Source organism: Vidua macroura, chromosome 2 (genome assembly GCF_024509145.1).
Source record: "Vidua macroura isolate BioBank_ID:100142 chromosome 2, ASM2450914v1, whole genome shotgun sequence".
NCBI classification, from domain to species: Eukaryota; Metazoa; Chordata; class Aves; order Passeriformes; family Viduidae; genus Vidua; species Vidua macroura.
In genome coordinates this window covers 5,949,544-5,964,771 of record NC_071572.1, presented here as the reverse complement: position 1 = coordinate 5,964,771, position 15,228 = coordinate 5,949,544, and the positions used below count along the sequence as shown (strand labels likewise).

Below are 15,228 nucleotides of genomic sequence, written 5' to 3'. Positions count from 1 at the left end.
GAAATGTTTAACTATAAGACAAAAGGTAGGCAGTCCTTCTAGAAGGAACTGCAGTACCTGAAGGCTGCATTATCATAAATAGCTAAATTCTGGGAAAAGATCAAAGGTAGATGTTCCTGAGCTTTTTCTATTGGTGAAGTGGTATCTTGCAAGACCTTACGTCAGCTGCACATGCTATGGTGAGAGCCGACAATATTTCCATTTATTCCTCAGCTTGGCTGGAGAAACAGTCCCTGATTTCTGAGTCACTGCTCACATCCTGCCCTGCTCCAGCACACTTCCTCATTCACAGCAGAAGCTCCTTGCAGCAGCACGTTTGGATCTCAGCACGTGCAGAGGGAACACAGGGAGATTTCACAGAGGTAAGCAAGAGATCGAGTTTTCTATCTTGGACGAGAAAGTGCTAAAATTACAGTATTTGGGCTACGGGGTTTGGCTAAGGTCTTTTACACTTGGTTCAGATGATGTTTCCATGGGAAAAAATGAAAAAGAAACTGTGGATTTTGCTTGGGGTTTGTTTTTTTTTTTCTTTGTCATAACCGACAGTTTGCTAGAGAGGAAAAACTACAGATTGAGGGGGTTCCCAGCTGTGTAACTGCTCTCCCCTGTGCTGGCTCCCAGCTGGGGTGTGCAAAATGGAAAGCAAGCCCACCACTAAAACAAAAGGCATTTCCAACTACTTTTCTCGCTGAGTACTGCTTTGCCTTTATTTCTGCTCTTATTTTTTTGCTTTTCCTTAGTTGTTAAAGTGACACACTGACAGAAGTGACTGAACAGGGAGTCTCAGTTTAGTGAAATTCAGAGGACACTAGGTTGAAAACAATCAAATCACACTTTCTGCCTCAAAATGTCACCTGAGCAAGAGCAAAGGCTCAAGACGTTCATCATCCTAGCAGAAAGGGAGCTCTAGATAACTTCTCAGGTTCTCAATGGCAGAGAGTAACAGCAGCCAAAAAAGGAAGGCAAGAGGTCCCAGGGTCCAGGCTGCAGGTAGTGAAGAAGTCAAGTGTAAAAGTGACACGACTAGAAAGAGAGCAAACAACTGCACAGGAGGGGTTTCCCAAACTGACTCACCGTGGTTTCTATTACAAGTGGTGGTGGGGTTTGGAAAAAAAAAAAAAAAAAAAAAATCCTGTTGCACAAATAGACTCCAGACAAACCTGGTGCCTTGGTTTTGACAGATTTATATAAGATTAATTAAAAAAACAAACCACAAAAACTAAACAGCAATAGATGTACATGCCAGTCCCTATAACAGGATTTTTTTGCTGCCTTTAGAGGGGGCTGTACCCACCAAATTAATGCAGGGACAGAGGAAAGTAGGAGAAAGACATCTGGGAAAAGTACAGAGCAAGAGATGTCACAAAGTCCAATTTCTCACACCTCCTCCATGTGAACCTGGAACTCAGACCCCCTCAAGAGCCAGCTCACGCTAGATAATCTTGCCTTTTTGAAAGCTAAATGAAAATGTTTTACCAGTTGACTAAAAGTGAATCCTGAGGAAGAAGTGAAATGACAGAGCTATAGATTTCAGTTCTCATTAAATCAAAAAACTTGCCATTTTTCAGAGTTTATCGTGGTAACACAAGTGTAGGTAGTGCAAAGGTAAAAATCAGCACAGATTTTTCATTCCAGAGAAATTATTTATCTATTTCTGGAAAGAGAAAGGAGATGACAGGAAATTTTCAGCTCCAAGTGCTCTTCTTGTAATACAGACCAGGTTATTGAAATATTTGGCAAGATGAGTATTACCAAAAAAATCTGATAGGCTTTCCCCAATTGGGAAAGCCCTAAAAAAAGATTGCATGGGTGTATACTACACTCAGGAGACTGATTTTTTGGTAGAAAAGTCACCAGTTCTGCACAATTTTCTCCAGAGAAGCCACTCAGTGGTCCATGGGAGGTGAGGGATGGGTGGGAGAAGAACATTTCACTCTACAAAAGAAAAAACCATATATTCTTTAAGAAAAAAAAAAAAAAAAGCCAACACACAAGGTACGGCCTCTTTAGGAGGCTTCTTGGATTTCCCACCTTATCATGGTAAATGCCATCTACAGTTTTCTGCTAACATAAAACAGAGACCTGGTGGAGCAGATCCAGATCAAGTCCACAAAAACAGTCAGTGCTGGAACACCTCTCCTCTGAACACAGGCAGAGAGAGTTGAGGTTGCTCACCCTGGAGAGGGCTCTGTGGAGATCTCAGAGGGGCCTTTCAGGGGCTGGTAAGGAAGAAACTTTTTACCAGGGCCTGTAGTAACAGGACAAAGAACAACGATTTTAAACTGAAAAGGGGTAGATGTAGGTTGCACATAAGGAAAAAAAAATCTTTACTGTGAGAGTGGTGAGGCACTAAAATGGGTTTCCCAGAGAAGTTGTGGATGTCCCATCCTTGGAAGCATCCAGGCCAGGTTGGATGTGTCTCCAAGCAGCCTGGTCTAGTAGACAATGTCCTTGCCCATGGCCAGGGGTTGGAACAAGATGATCTTTCAGTGTCACTTCCAAATCATTCTATGCTTCTATGACAAGTACTTCAGAACCCTTTGAAAGAGTTTAGCTGGTTTGTCTTTCACATCCTTCTCACTTTCCTTTTCTGAACTGTGTTACAACCTTCCCTCCCTCTCAGGACAAAGCAACTGCCTCCTTTGGAAGCTGAGCATCCCTGAACAGCCACCAAAGGTGACAGTCCAGGTGCTGGGACATGTCCATGACTGAGCTTTGGTTCAACAGGTGAGAGAAATATGGGGAGGAAAGGAAAATGCATATAAACTGTCCTCTGAGCAGCGAGATACTTTTCTGCTACAGTGCATTAAATACACACACACTTGTGAACATACTTCACTGAGTGTATCTCACTGGATACTGATAATTTTCAGGGGCATTGGGGGATGTGTATACATTGTGAATGTACCTGCAGTCATATTTTTCAAAGCAGCCTGAGCCTTTAGAGACTTCCATTCATTGATTTCAGTTCACATCTGCTCACATGTTTTTCAAACAGCACCTCAAAACCTTGAGGCAAATCCTTACCCCAGAGCAAGATGTGGAGCAGAGGTGCCTGTGCTAACAGGAGCCAGAGAAGTGCTGCTGTCTTACTGCAGCATTGCATGGGCATGAATTCCATGTGCTGAAGGGGAGTTAGTAATTGCATCACTCCAATATCCAAAGTTTCACTCCAAATTCAGTTCTGTTCTATGAAAAAAGAACACTGGTGAGTGGTGTAATCCAGCTTTTGCTTGGTGTAGTTGAAAAATCAACTTTATTACAGAATGGGATGAATGGAGAGAACAGGCAAATTATTCATCTAGATAACTGTGATGGCTTATAAGATATAGGGTTCTAATTTTTAAATTATTTCTACAACTTAGTTTTGCATGTATGTTCCCCTCACACCACTTCATGCATATGTTACCATGCCATTTTCCATATTATTTTATTCCACTTATAATTTCCTTGAAAAGAGCACACTAAATGAGGCTAAGGAGACTACTGTTTGCTTGATTTTTTTTTTTTTGCCTCCCATCTCTTTATGAATATAATTAATTAGTTATACAGTCCAAACACATTTCTCAACTAAGTGCATTTAAGTGTAATCTCCAACTCTGGCTTCTATTCTAACATTTGAGCACTCCATTTTATACTTTGTCATGTGCTTAAGTTCTGAACCAGATTTTTTTTTGTGAAAGCAAAATTGCTTTCAGCTTCTTTATCAATAGGCTTGCCAGATTGCTGTCAGCACAGAGAGAGATCAGAGCTAGAGCCAAGCAGATCCTTCCCATTGTGTCTCCAAAGAGGACTGATTTATTTTGACATCAGGAAAGGGAAGAGCATACAGAACTCCATATACTACCTCTTTGAGGCAGACCAGCTTAAACTTGGTTGTTCCTCTTACCCAAATGCAATTTATTATCCAGAGGATGACATTTTCTTTAAAGAGCGGTAGCAATGATGAAGGGAAAAAAGGAGATGCCCAGAAGCATTTGAGAAACCCACAAGTTAAGAAGAAATGGAGACAGGAGTGTCACCACTGTCACTGTTCCAGCTCTACCACAGATCCAGCAAGGGCCATTCCATGGTTAATTCACTCCCATACACTCCTCACTCAGTCACCCATAGTGATGCTTCTGAAGACTCAGGCTACAAGCTAAGTTTTTCTGGCAGCTGCCAGGACTATAGGTAGCACTGTACTTATACTGCTCTGAGATTTTTGAAAGCAAAGCATAACCCTGTATGAATCTAAAGGCCCACATTGATAGGATTTATAGAGAAGAATCTATCAGAGCTTCTACTGTCTCCTGTAACAAAATCAATATTCTTTTACAGAATGATTTGATTAAGATGAGGAAGATTTTTTTCTTGACAAGAAAGTGTGCAATGACATGTGAGGATGGGAGTGAAAGCTCCCTGGGGTCCCCATGTTGTGTTGCATCTTTTGTACTTTTTAAATCCTCTGCTGGGAAAGGGAGCAAAGGCATGAAATTAAAAGCTTTAGGGCTAAAAGGTTTTCCTGGAAAGGTCCCCTCTACAAGACAGCTATGCCAAACTAGAGAGTCAGGGGTCAGAATTTAATTTCATTTCATCCCTCGGACCCATATAAATCCCTGTGCTGTAACACATTTTACTACATCCTCCCCCATTTCTACACTCACCACAGAGGAATGAAGCAGAAAAGAGTGTGTTATTTGTACTAGAGTGTTGTCATCTATCCAGTAAGTGTACTCTGGGGAAGCCTAATTCCATAAACATTGCTTGGTCCCACACTTGGGACCTATTAAAGCCAAGGAAAGCAGCAATGCCTTGCTGAGCACAAACTCCTTTTATGACACCAGGACAGAGCTGCACAAGTACCTGGATGAAACCTTCAGAGTCTCAAACCAAAAGCAAAACATCTAATTAAAGAGCTAGGATTGTATGGTAGGCCTGTCTAGGGGATCTTTGAATTTCCTCATGGGAAACTTCTGTCCTCAAAGATTATCCTCCACACAGTTAATTTCACCTTTTGAAAACCTCACTGTGGCTACAATTTTCATGGTGGCCACAGAATGAAGCCATTTTATTACAGGTGTTTTCCAAATATTGCTTTCACTGAAGCTGAACAAGTCAATTCAGAGTTGAGTTGGGTCCTGCACGAGCTGATCCCAGTCAGTGCAGCTTTGCTGGCTTGATGTGGTTGGCAGAGTGTCCCTGCCTCAGCCCAACCACAGATGTGCCCCACACCTCAGAAGGGACAGAAGGATCTAACTTAGGATAGCCTTGGTTAAAATACAGTTTTATTAGCTTGGCTCCAATTTTCTCCTACTCTTCTGTGTAGAGAGATGCACAAACAAGTTCCCACTCAGAAATAGCCCTCATGCCAAGGATTATCTCCAAGGGTAAATGGAAACTTCAGCTCCAATGTGCCTTACATTTGCAGGCCATAAAATGCAGGGATTTTGGGATGAAGCAGCTGTAAGAGACAGAGCTCAGGGAGGTAGCACAAATCATGGCAAACTCATCACTGACTCCCCACCAGCAAGGTGTGGGTCAGAGATACCCTGTGTCTTGCTCAGGTTAGAACAGGACAAGTATTTCATCTTGGGTTGCTCCAGAATGGGGGCTGGAAGGCCCAGACATTTTGTCATCCCTGAAAAACTGCATAGAAATAGGATTACTTAAATTTCTGAAACCTGTGTTATGTTTCAGAGCTGCTTTGAGGTGTTCACTGCCCTTCAGCAGCCAATTCAATCTCTCAAATCACGATTTACAGCTTGAGTGATTATAAAAAGGCCAACATGTAACACTCTTAATTCAGTCCTCTAAATAAACAGTCCTAGAAGCACCGAGGTCAGCTTCGAGTTCCCCACAATCTGGGGCATTGAAAGATACAAACTTAACAAGGCTCTTCAAGTCCCATCTGGTAGCAGGACAGGAATGTAAGGGCTTTGAACCACAAATATGAGATGAGCATTTTAACATCTAGAGAAGATTTCTGTGAGTGCTCCAAGTGCTTCAAAACTAGGTCATGTAAACTTCACATACCTTGAGTGCTTCCTATAAATAATTTCTCCCCTGGACTGAACCCAGAAGCTACTACTTTGTTTAACAACTGTCCATTAAAGCACAGGACAAATCACACCAAATAACTACTAGTTAACTTTCCACAAACGTTACAGCAATGGGAGGAAAAAAACCCCAACTTGTTCCATGACATTCTCACAAACGGACATTTGTGTCTGCAGAAAGGGCAGCTGTAGTGTTTAATGTTTAATGCCATTCCATAGTGCTCTAAAGATGCAAACACAATTCTTTGTTTGCGTGCACTATAATGAGGCCTCAAGATGTTTGGCAGCGCCTGTAAAATATGCACAATGCCATAACTAATCAATTAGCACTTGGTACTTTCCCATCTGAGGACATCACATCCCTTTTCCTTTGAGAGTTAGGGATGCAGTAGGTGACCCAACACTCCCTCCCCACTGCCCCAGATGAAGTTACGAGATGCAGTTTGAGTAAGAAGTAGGTAATTGTCACATTCTATCAAGGATCACTCAAGTTCCCATTGAATGCATCAGCTCTTTTTACCAAAAAGCAAAGACAATTTGGAGGAGGAGTCCTACCTTGCCAAATCAAAGTTTCTGTGCGGTTTTCACCTCAAGTTTAGTCATTTCTGAAGGCCCAGGTCTGGCCATCTCTTACCACAAATACTCAGAACTCAAGCCTTGGGCACATCGAAAAGATGGGTTTTCATGAAGAGGTGGTAGCAAGAGAGGATGTGAATTCAGACAGTCCAGCTGTGGGAACAGGGAAGACCCACTCAGTTGTTACATCTGTCTAGAGTAAAAGTTGCTACATCTGGCTAGCACATTGCAATGACAAAAATCCTGCTGGCTACAGCTTTGTTAGACATCTCGCAGAAGAGCCTGCTTCTGCAGAATCTGATGGCAAAGCAGAAAAATCAATTGTTTACTTTGGTAGCAACAGCTGTACATTGAATAATATTGTGTTTTATGAGAGTGTGACTGTATTGGAAACACACTGACAAGTACTTTGAGACATGCAAATAAAGGCATCCCTTCCATCCAAACAAAATATCCACAGCATACTACAAGATGCCAAAATACCCCAGCCAGATATGGTTCTGCCTCTAACCTGCAAATGAATAAATAATAAAGTATTTCGCCTACTATTTTAAATATTCTGTGCAAGAATAGAATAAAGGAATGTAGTCTCTTCTAAGGAAAAGACTTAACTAGAGAAACCCAGAGATAAACAATGATCTCTCACATATATAGAAACACAGTTCCTTCAGCTGATACTCTACACATCTTGCTTTCACAGAAAACAGGGCTATCCACTGGTGTTTACAGTTCTCAACTTGTATTATGTGAGAGAAAGCTGAGATCCTGTCTCTGATTTAGGTCTATTTGCACCTTAGGAGATCACTAGAGCAGAGAATATCAGAGGAGCTTGAGAGTGAGTAACCAGTTTAAAAGTTATCACAGCTTGGATGCTCAACATTTTTGTCATGACTCTAGGAAATGTGAACAGAGAAACCTTTAAGAAGGCTGGCCCTGACACTACACAGCCATAACCATCTGCTCAGTTATGGATGGCCTCATGAATGATACTGGTTCTCTGGTATCCCAGAAGAAGACATCCAAGGGTTCAGAGTTCTTCAGTGATATTAGATATTTCCACTCACACACCTCCTTGATTTTTGGCATGGCTAGAACAACCAGTGCATCTTTCTGTCCTTTATGCTCCAAGGCACATCATAGAATCACAGAATCATGAGGTTGGAAGAGACCTCTAAGATCATCAAGTCCAACCTATGCCCTAACACCTCAACTAGACTATAACTCCAAGTGCCATGTCCAGTCTTTTTTTAAACACATCCAGAGATGGTGATTCTACCACCTCCCTGGGAAGACAATTCCAGTACTTTATTATTCTTTCAGTGAAAAATTTCTTCCTAATATCCAACCTGTACCTTCCCTGACGTAGCTTGAAGCTGTGTCCTCTTGTTCTGTCAGTTGCTGCCCGGTGGAAGAGACCAACCCCCACCTGTCTAGAACCTCCCTTCAGGAAGTTGTAGAGAGCAATAAGGTCACCTCTAAGCCTCCTCTTCTCCAGGCTAAACAACCCCAGCTCCTTCAAACATTCCTCACAGGGCTTGTGTTCCAAGCCCCTTTCCAGCCTTGTTGCCTCCTCTGGACACGCTCAAGTTCCTAAACTGAGGGGCCAGAACTGGACACAGCACTCAAGATGTGATCTCACTAGCACTGAGTACAGGGGAAGAATGACCTCCCTGCTCCTGCTGGTCACACAATTCCTGACCCAGGCCAGGATGCCATTGGCTTTCTTGGCCACCAAGGCACACTGCTGGCTCATATTCAACCAGCTGTCGACCAGCACCCCAGGTCCCTTTCTGCCTGGGCACTGTCCAGCCACACTGTCCCCAGCCTGTAACGCTGTAGGGGATTTTTGTGGCCAAAATGTAGAACTCGGCACTTAGACTTATTAAACTTCATGCTGTTGGACTCTGCCCATCCATCCAACCAATCTAAGTCTCTCTGCAGAGCCCTCCTTCCTTCCAATAGATCAACACAAGCTCCCAGCTTAGTGTCATCTGCAAATTTACTAATGAAGGACTCTATGCCCTCATCCATGTCATCTATAAAAATATTAAGCAGAACTGGTCCCAGTACAGAGCCCTGAGGGACACCACTGGTGACTGTCCCCAGCTGGATGCTGCACCATTCACCATCACTCTCTGGGCCGGCCATCCAGCCAGTTCCTAACCCAGCAAAGAGTGCTCCTGTCCAAGCCGTGGGCTGCCAGCTTCTCCAGGAGCGTGCTGTGGGAGACAGTATCAAAGGCCTTGCTGAAGTCTAAATAGACAACACCCACAGCCTTTCCTGCATCCACCAGCAGGGTCTCCTGGTCATAGAAGCAGATCAGGTCGGTCAGACATGACCTACCCTTTGTAAACCCATGCTGACTGGGTCTGATACCCTGGCCATCCTGTAAGTGCTGTGTGATAGCACTCAGTATGAACTGTTCCATGACCTTACCGGGTACTGAGGTCAGGCTAACTGGCCTGTAATTACCAGGATCCTCCTTTCTACCTTTTTTATAAATGGTACCACATTGGCCAGTTTCCAATCATCTGGAACCTCACCAGTGAGCCACAACTCTTGATAAATGATGGAGAGTGGCTTTGCAAGCTCATCTGCCAGCTCCCTCATCACCCTTGGGGTGGATCCCATCTGGTCCCATTGGTTTATAAATATCCAAGTGTCCCAGCATTTCTCTGGCTGCCTCTTCTTGGATAACAAGAGGACCATTCTGCTCCCTGGCACCACCTACCAACCCCTGAGGACAGTTGTCTTGAGGACCAGCTGTCTTACCACTAAAGACTGAGGCAAAGAAGGCATTAAGCATTTTGGCCTTTTCCTCATCTTTAGTTACTAGGTTGCCTGCCTCATCCAATAAGGAACAGAGGTTGGTTATACCCTTCCTTTTACTATTAATATATTTGTAAAACAATTTTTATTACTTTTAACAGAAGTTGCTAAGTTAAGTTCAAACTGAGCTTTGGCCTCCCTAATATTTTTTCTACATGCCCTAGCAGCTCCCTTAAATACTTCCTGAGAAATCAGTCCCTCCTTAAAAAGATGATACATCTCTTTTTTATATCTAAGTTCTTTCAAAACCTCATTGCTCATCCAGACTGGACGTTTGCCTTGTCGACTCATCTTTCGGCACACAGGGACATTCTGTTCTTGCACCCTCAAGATCTCTGCTTTGAAGCACACCCATCTCTCCTGGACTCCTTTATTTTCAAGGGCTGTTTCCCAAGGGACTCTCTGAATAAATCTCTTAAATAGGCCAAAGTCTGCCCTCCAGAAGTCCAACATAGAGATCTTATTGATATTCCTCCTTATTTCACCAATTACAGAGAATTCTTTAATTTCATGATCACTGTGCCCCAAGCAGCCTCCAGCCTCCACATCAGCCACCAGTCCATCTCTATTTGTGAACAACAGGTCCAACATAGTCCCTCCCCTGGTGGGCTTACCCACCAGTTGTGACAAAAAGTTATCCTCCACACACTCTAAAAACTTTTCTTTCCAAAAACTGCTGTTTTTCTGCTGTATTAAGTTCCCATCAGATGTCTAGTAGGTTGAAGTCACCTACAATAACAAGGGCTGATGATCCTGAAACATTGTTCAGTTGCTTATAGAATGAGTTGTCCACCTCTTTATCCTGGTTGGGTGGACGACAGCAGACTCCCAGTAGGATGTCAGCCTCGTTGGCCTTCCCCTTAATTCTTACCCATAGGGACTCAACTTCATCATCATTAGTTTCAATACCTATGACATCCAAAACCTCCCCAATATAAGGGGCGACCCCTCCACCTCTTCTCCTTTTTCTGTCTCTTCTGAAGAGCTTGTAGCCATCTAGTGCAGTGCTCCAACTATGCGAGTCATCCCACCACGTTTCTGTGATGGCACCCAACCAGCAATCAGCGGCCGTATAATACACGGATTAAACAGTGTTTCCAAAATCACTGACACAGACACAATCGCTGCAGTGCTCCAACCCACTTTTTCATGGATTTCCAAAGAACAGTCGTTATCTAGGTGATGCAAAAGTCATCACTTCTGCAAAACTCCAGCCAAGAGCTCAGAGGGTGCCAAAGCAGATGTGCCACAGGCACTTGCTACTGTGCAGAGGAGATTTGTGTCTGTAGCACTGCAGAGACAGAAACAACTCCTGCAGCTATCAAGATACCAGATCACAACTGTGGAGCTACAACCTGTTCCTGCCATTGCAGAAGCAGGTACTGGATCATCCTAGGGGGGAAAAAAAAAAATCTGGTGTGAGATAGCATCAGAAGATAGTTCACAGGGTGTTAATCAGTGGAAAGGAAAGAGCACGAGTTAAGGGAAGTAAGGATGAGTGTTGGGAGCAGGAGATGTCACGCAAGTAGTGCTTCAGTCAGAGCACTGCCAAGACCTCTCAACAGCACTGGTAAAGGTAAATGTTGCTGTTTTGGAAAGGAAATGGCTCAGTCGTTTGGGGGAAGGCAAAGTCTAAAGACCCAACTGTGGGTCAGTGCAATGCTCTGCTGAATTTTCAAGCCTTATGTAGGTCTTGCATTTCACACCTTCAGCTTCCACTTTGGGGCTAGTTGAAAATAGGCTGCAAAACAAAGTTCACCTAAAACTTTCACAGGGGGATTTCCTACATTGAAAGTGTAGAACCACAAAGAGGTCGGGCTGATCTTTCATAGCATGAAACCTTGTGGTTCTACACAAACTGCTGCTCTTTCTTTTCAAGTCATTGCTTACCAACGTGCTCCAAACAGCATAAGCATCTAAAACAGATGCTGTTTGGCATCTCTGACACTGAGAAAGATTTCTTTTGGTGCACTCTATACTGCAAAAAAGACAAGACAGCAGTGCCCCATGTGCTGCTCCCCTGCTGTAGATGCAGCTGCCTGCACGGCCAGAAAGTTTCTTTTATAAAACAATCTCACACAGTGGATCCAGTGACTCACTGCTAAGGTACTTTGTTTGGGCCCAGGGCCATATCTAAAGGGACCTCCACCACAGCCCACAGGGTGACCTTATGGCCCCCTCAGGATGACCCTGCCATCCACTACCGATGGCCACCAGATGCTATTGCAACACACGACATCTGGGCAGAATTTATTAGCCTGACACCATCTGGCTGATGTCAGATATTCATTCTTCAGCCTACTTTCAGCTGTGTCCTACTTTCAGATGAAAAGTATTGTTCTCTCTGGATTTAAACATACTGATGAGAGGGTTATGTGGCTACAACCAAAATAAGCACCCTCTGAAGTAAAGAAAGTGCATTACCAGAGCTCCCTTCTCACCAAAACATTTCACCTTAGAAGAGCAAACTAAAGGCTATTTTTTTAAAAGTCAGTAATTTTTAATACTTATATTCCCCCCTAGTTCTTGGAAGCCATAATAATTTTACATATTGGGTTGTGATCTTCAGTTCTTAAGTTCATGGACTGGCTTAACTTTTCCCATTCTATCACAACTCAAAGCACCAGCCAATTGCACAAAGATGTAATTAACAGTTCACAACCTGGTTTCTTAAGAGGAGTAAGGTTTGTTGGATCAAGCAAAATACCTGCTTAATTCCTCCCTCTTCCCCCCAACATCCCTTCTAGCCCTTTAACAAATCTTGGAAAAAAAAAACTCCAAAGAGATTCTCTTCTCAAGGCAAGAGAAAAGACAAAACTAAGACAAACTAAGACAGTTCTGTAAAGTTAGCTCTTGAGTCCAGGGAATATGTGTTAGACGGCAAAAGCATTAACATCAGGAGACATCAGAAAACCCATACCAGAATTCATCTGCCCTTTCTATGCACTTCTGTGCACTTTTCTCACAGCAGTTATGGAACAACAGTTTGCCTTCCCTTGACACAGTCTATTAGGGAATGCACCATCCAATGCAAAACATTTCTATGTCAGCTGTTGCTATCTCTCAATTCTAAATTCATCCTCTGTAAAACCATCTGTAATGCTACTGTAGCTGGATTTTCTATTCTCTCTCCTAGGTACCCCAGATCAGGGCTTGCAAGAGCTGATTTGCAGTAGGAAAGGGAAGACAGAAAGAAATTGCAATAAGAAATGTGACAGCATAAGAAATTGTGGCTTCCATCTTACACGGTTCCTTTGCTTTCTCCGGGGGGGAAGGGACCTTTTACTGTCCACTGGGGGAAAGGGGAGACCAGGAATGGGAGGAGCTGGGTTTGGATTTTTAAAACCAGAGCTGTTGGTCATCTTCCAATTCTAGAACAGCAACATTTCAACCAAGTACAGCTTTCATTTAAAAGATCATTTAGGAAAAAAAATCCTGCTGGAGTCCTACAGTCTCCAACAGGAAAACCAAGGCACTGAACCACCACAGAAAAATCAAAAGTAACACACAGCCCTTCCCCACTGAGACACATGCACAGATATTAATGAAACAAGTTTTAGTAGGTCCCCACATGGATCTAAAGGAGAGAGCAGGTAACATGAAAATTAATTTACATGCGCACAGCCATGGGAAGTATAGGGTATTGTTGTCAGAAAAGGGTAGGGGGGGAAATGCCACCTCTTTCTCATGCCACGGTTCTGAGCAGAAACCTGTAAGTAGGAAGAAAACACAAGTGGTCTTTCAGAGAGGTTCAAAAGAAAGGAGGAGTTCCTTTCTTTGCTTCCAAACCCCAAGCCTTTCACTTTGAAAAGCAGCCAGCACCTCCCTGTGCAGCTGTGATTAGCATCAGGGGTAAAAAAATGCTATTAATGCTACTGCACCAATAACAGAAATTGCTCTTTTGCTGGTGGGACAAGAATGAGACAAGATCTGATCATGTTTACACAATGCTTGAGAGATGGGTGCTCCAGATAGAAAAACCATTTGCCTGAACTAAATGTGAACCAGGCATTTAAAAGATCTGAAAGCTTTAAGAACACTGAGAAACATTCCAGAGCATGGGCCCTGCAGGAAGTGTTTATGATCCCCACTCTTCCTTCTCCTATTTACACAAATTTACTGTTACAGACATTTTCTTCAGACAAAAAAAAATGTTTCCACTTCAGCTATGAAGCCAGAAGTCTACAGTCCTTCAGCACCTGGGCAAAATATCTCTGGATGACTGTTCTGCACTTGGAACAATCATTTACAGATCAGCAAAAGAAGCATGGAGTGGTTACAGGCATTTTTAAGGGCCTGTGCTTGGGATCCTGTTCTTAACTATCTCTGACAAACAGAAGTTAACTGGACATTAATATTACCCTGGTTGTAACACAGCCATACAACTGGAAGCTTTCTGCTCCAACATCAGAGCAGCTAGGTTTAAAAGACTGTATAGGCTTCAGCTTCATAAATATTTTCAAAAAGCAGGGGTTGGGAAAGCAATTCCATGGGGAAAAGGGGGTCAGGTTTAAACCTGCAATATTTGGCAAGTCTCAGTCTTATTTTTGTCACTGGTTCAAGAGTCCTTGAACCACTAGGATTAGTACAAAATATTCTATTTACTAGTACAAAGTATTGCATGAATACTTTGTGCTTTACAATGGGCATCTGTGGAAAAAGCCAAGTTGGGCTCCTGGAGAAATGAACAGCTTTTCCATTTATTAATTATTTACTCATCTGGTTTTTTCCTTGCATGAAAAAGGTACCACTGGAACCTGCAGAAATATCAGAGATAATTCACCAGCACACCACTGGTACTGGGTACATGTTATGAATTACTTGGGAAAAGTTATTCTGTAAACAGCTCCTCTCTCCTTGAAAAGTTCTCACAAATTGCAGTTGCAGGTCTGCTTACAAGAATTGTGAGAAAACAAATCTCAAATAAAACCCAGACACCTTCACTTTAAGAGAGCAATGCTCCTTGAGAGACCAGTTCAGGCAGAGACCAGCTGCTTTTGGTTCCTTAGCTCTGAGAACAGCGAGCTAATTATTATCAATTGATTGGCCCCAGGATTTGTTCCAGGTCTATAAAAACTATGATGAACAGTTGCTCATAAACATGTTCAAACAACTGCATTTAGTAGCTGAGTAGAAAAACACTGGATGTGACTCAGGTGGTTTCTCTTGCTCAGAGGGGCTGTTGTCAGGGTTTATCTTCCAGGTGTACAAACATTCAGCCAGGGACTCTGTCAGTTCAGTCCCAAGTGAACATTATCCTCCAGGAAGAGCCAAGAAAAGTTACACTAGCCTTGATTAATCTCAGTGTCTTTCTCTCCTCTCACTCTGGGACCCTGAACTTCCATTTTCAGACCCATCATTCACAGCATTTCCACATCCAGTGCAGCAGCTTCAACAGCATAGGCTGCTAATTAGCCTCATTTACTAAATAGCCTCATTGAGGCTCATCAACTTGTTGATGAGTACTTAACTCCCTCCTGTAGAACAAAAAGGTTTTCTGAAGTTGGTCCAAGTTTCTTCCTCTTCTCGTCTGATAGAAAATATAAGTACAATTATTTTGGCATTACAAGTTAGGGATGAGATATATTGTCCTAACAGGTCTGATAGAGGAAAAAAAATAAACTGACTGTTGAGCCTTGGTGGGATTGCTATATGTATCACAAACAACCACATCCTGTAGAAAGAACCTCTTTTTGAGACATTATACAAATAAAAATAGCTAAGGGAAGAGAGGAATCACAATAAGGAAAAGAAACTGGTAATCCTGGAGCTTCTTGCCAGCAAA

At 42.8% G+C, this 15,228-nt stretch overlaps 1 protein-coding gene across 2 annotated transcripts in view; it reads left to right on the top strand.

Moving 5' to 3' along the window:
* The first annotated feature begins 241 nt into the window (after positions 1-241).
* The window catches only part of LOC128822725 (V-set domain containing T-cell activation inhibitor 1-like), a 38,680-nt gene continuing 23,693 nt past the window's right edge, over positions 242-15,228 (top strand). For both annotated transcript variants that reach the window (XM_054004543.1, XM_054004542.1), the window contains exons 1-2: positions 242-362; positions 2,624-2,727. The gene's annotated coding sequence lies outside the window, so the exon portion shown is untranslated. The remainder of the gene's footprint in view (positions 363-2,623; positions 2,728-15,228) is intronic.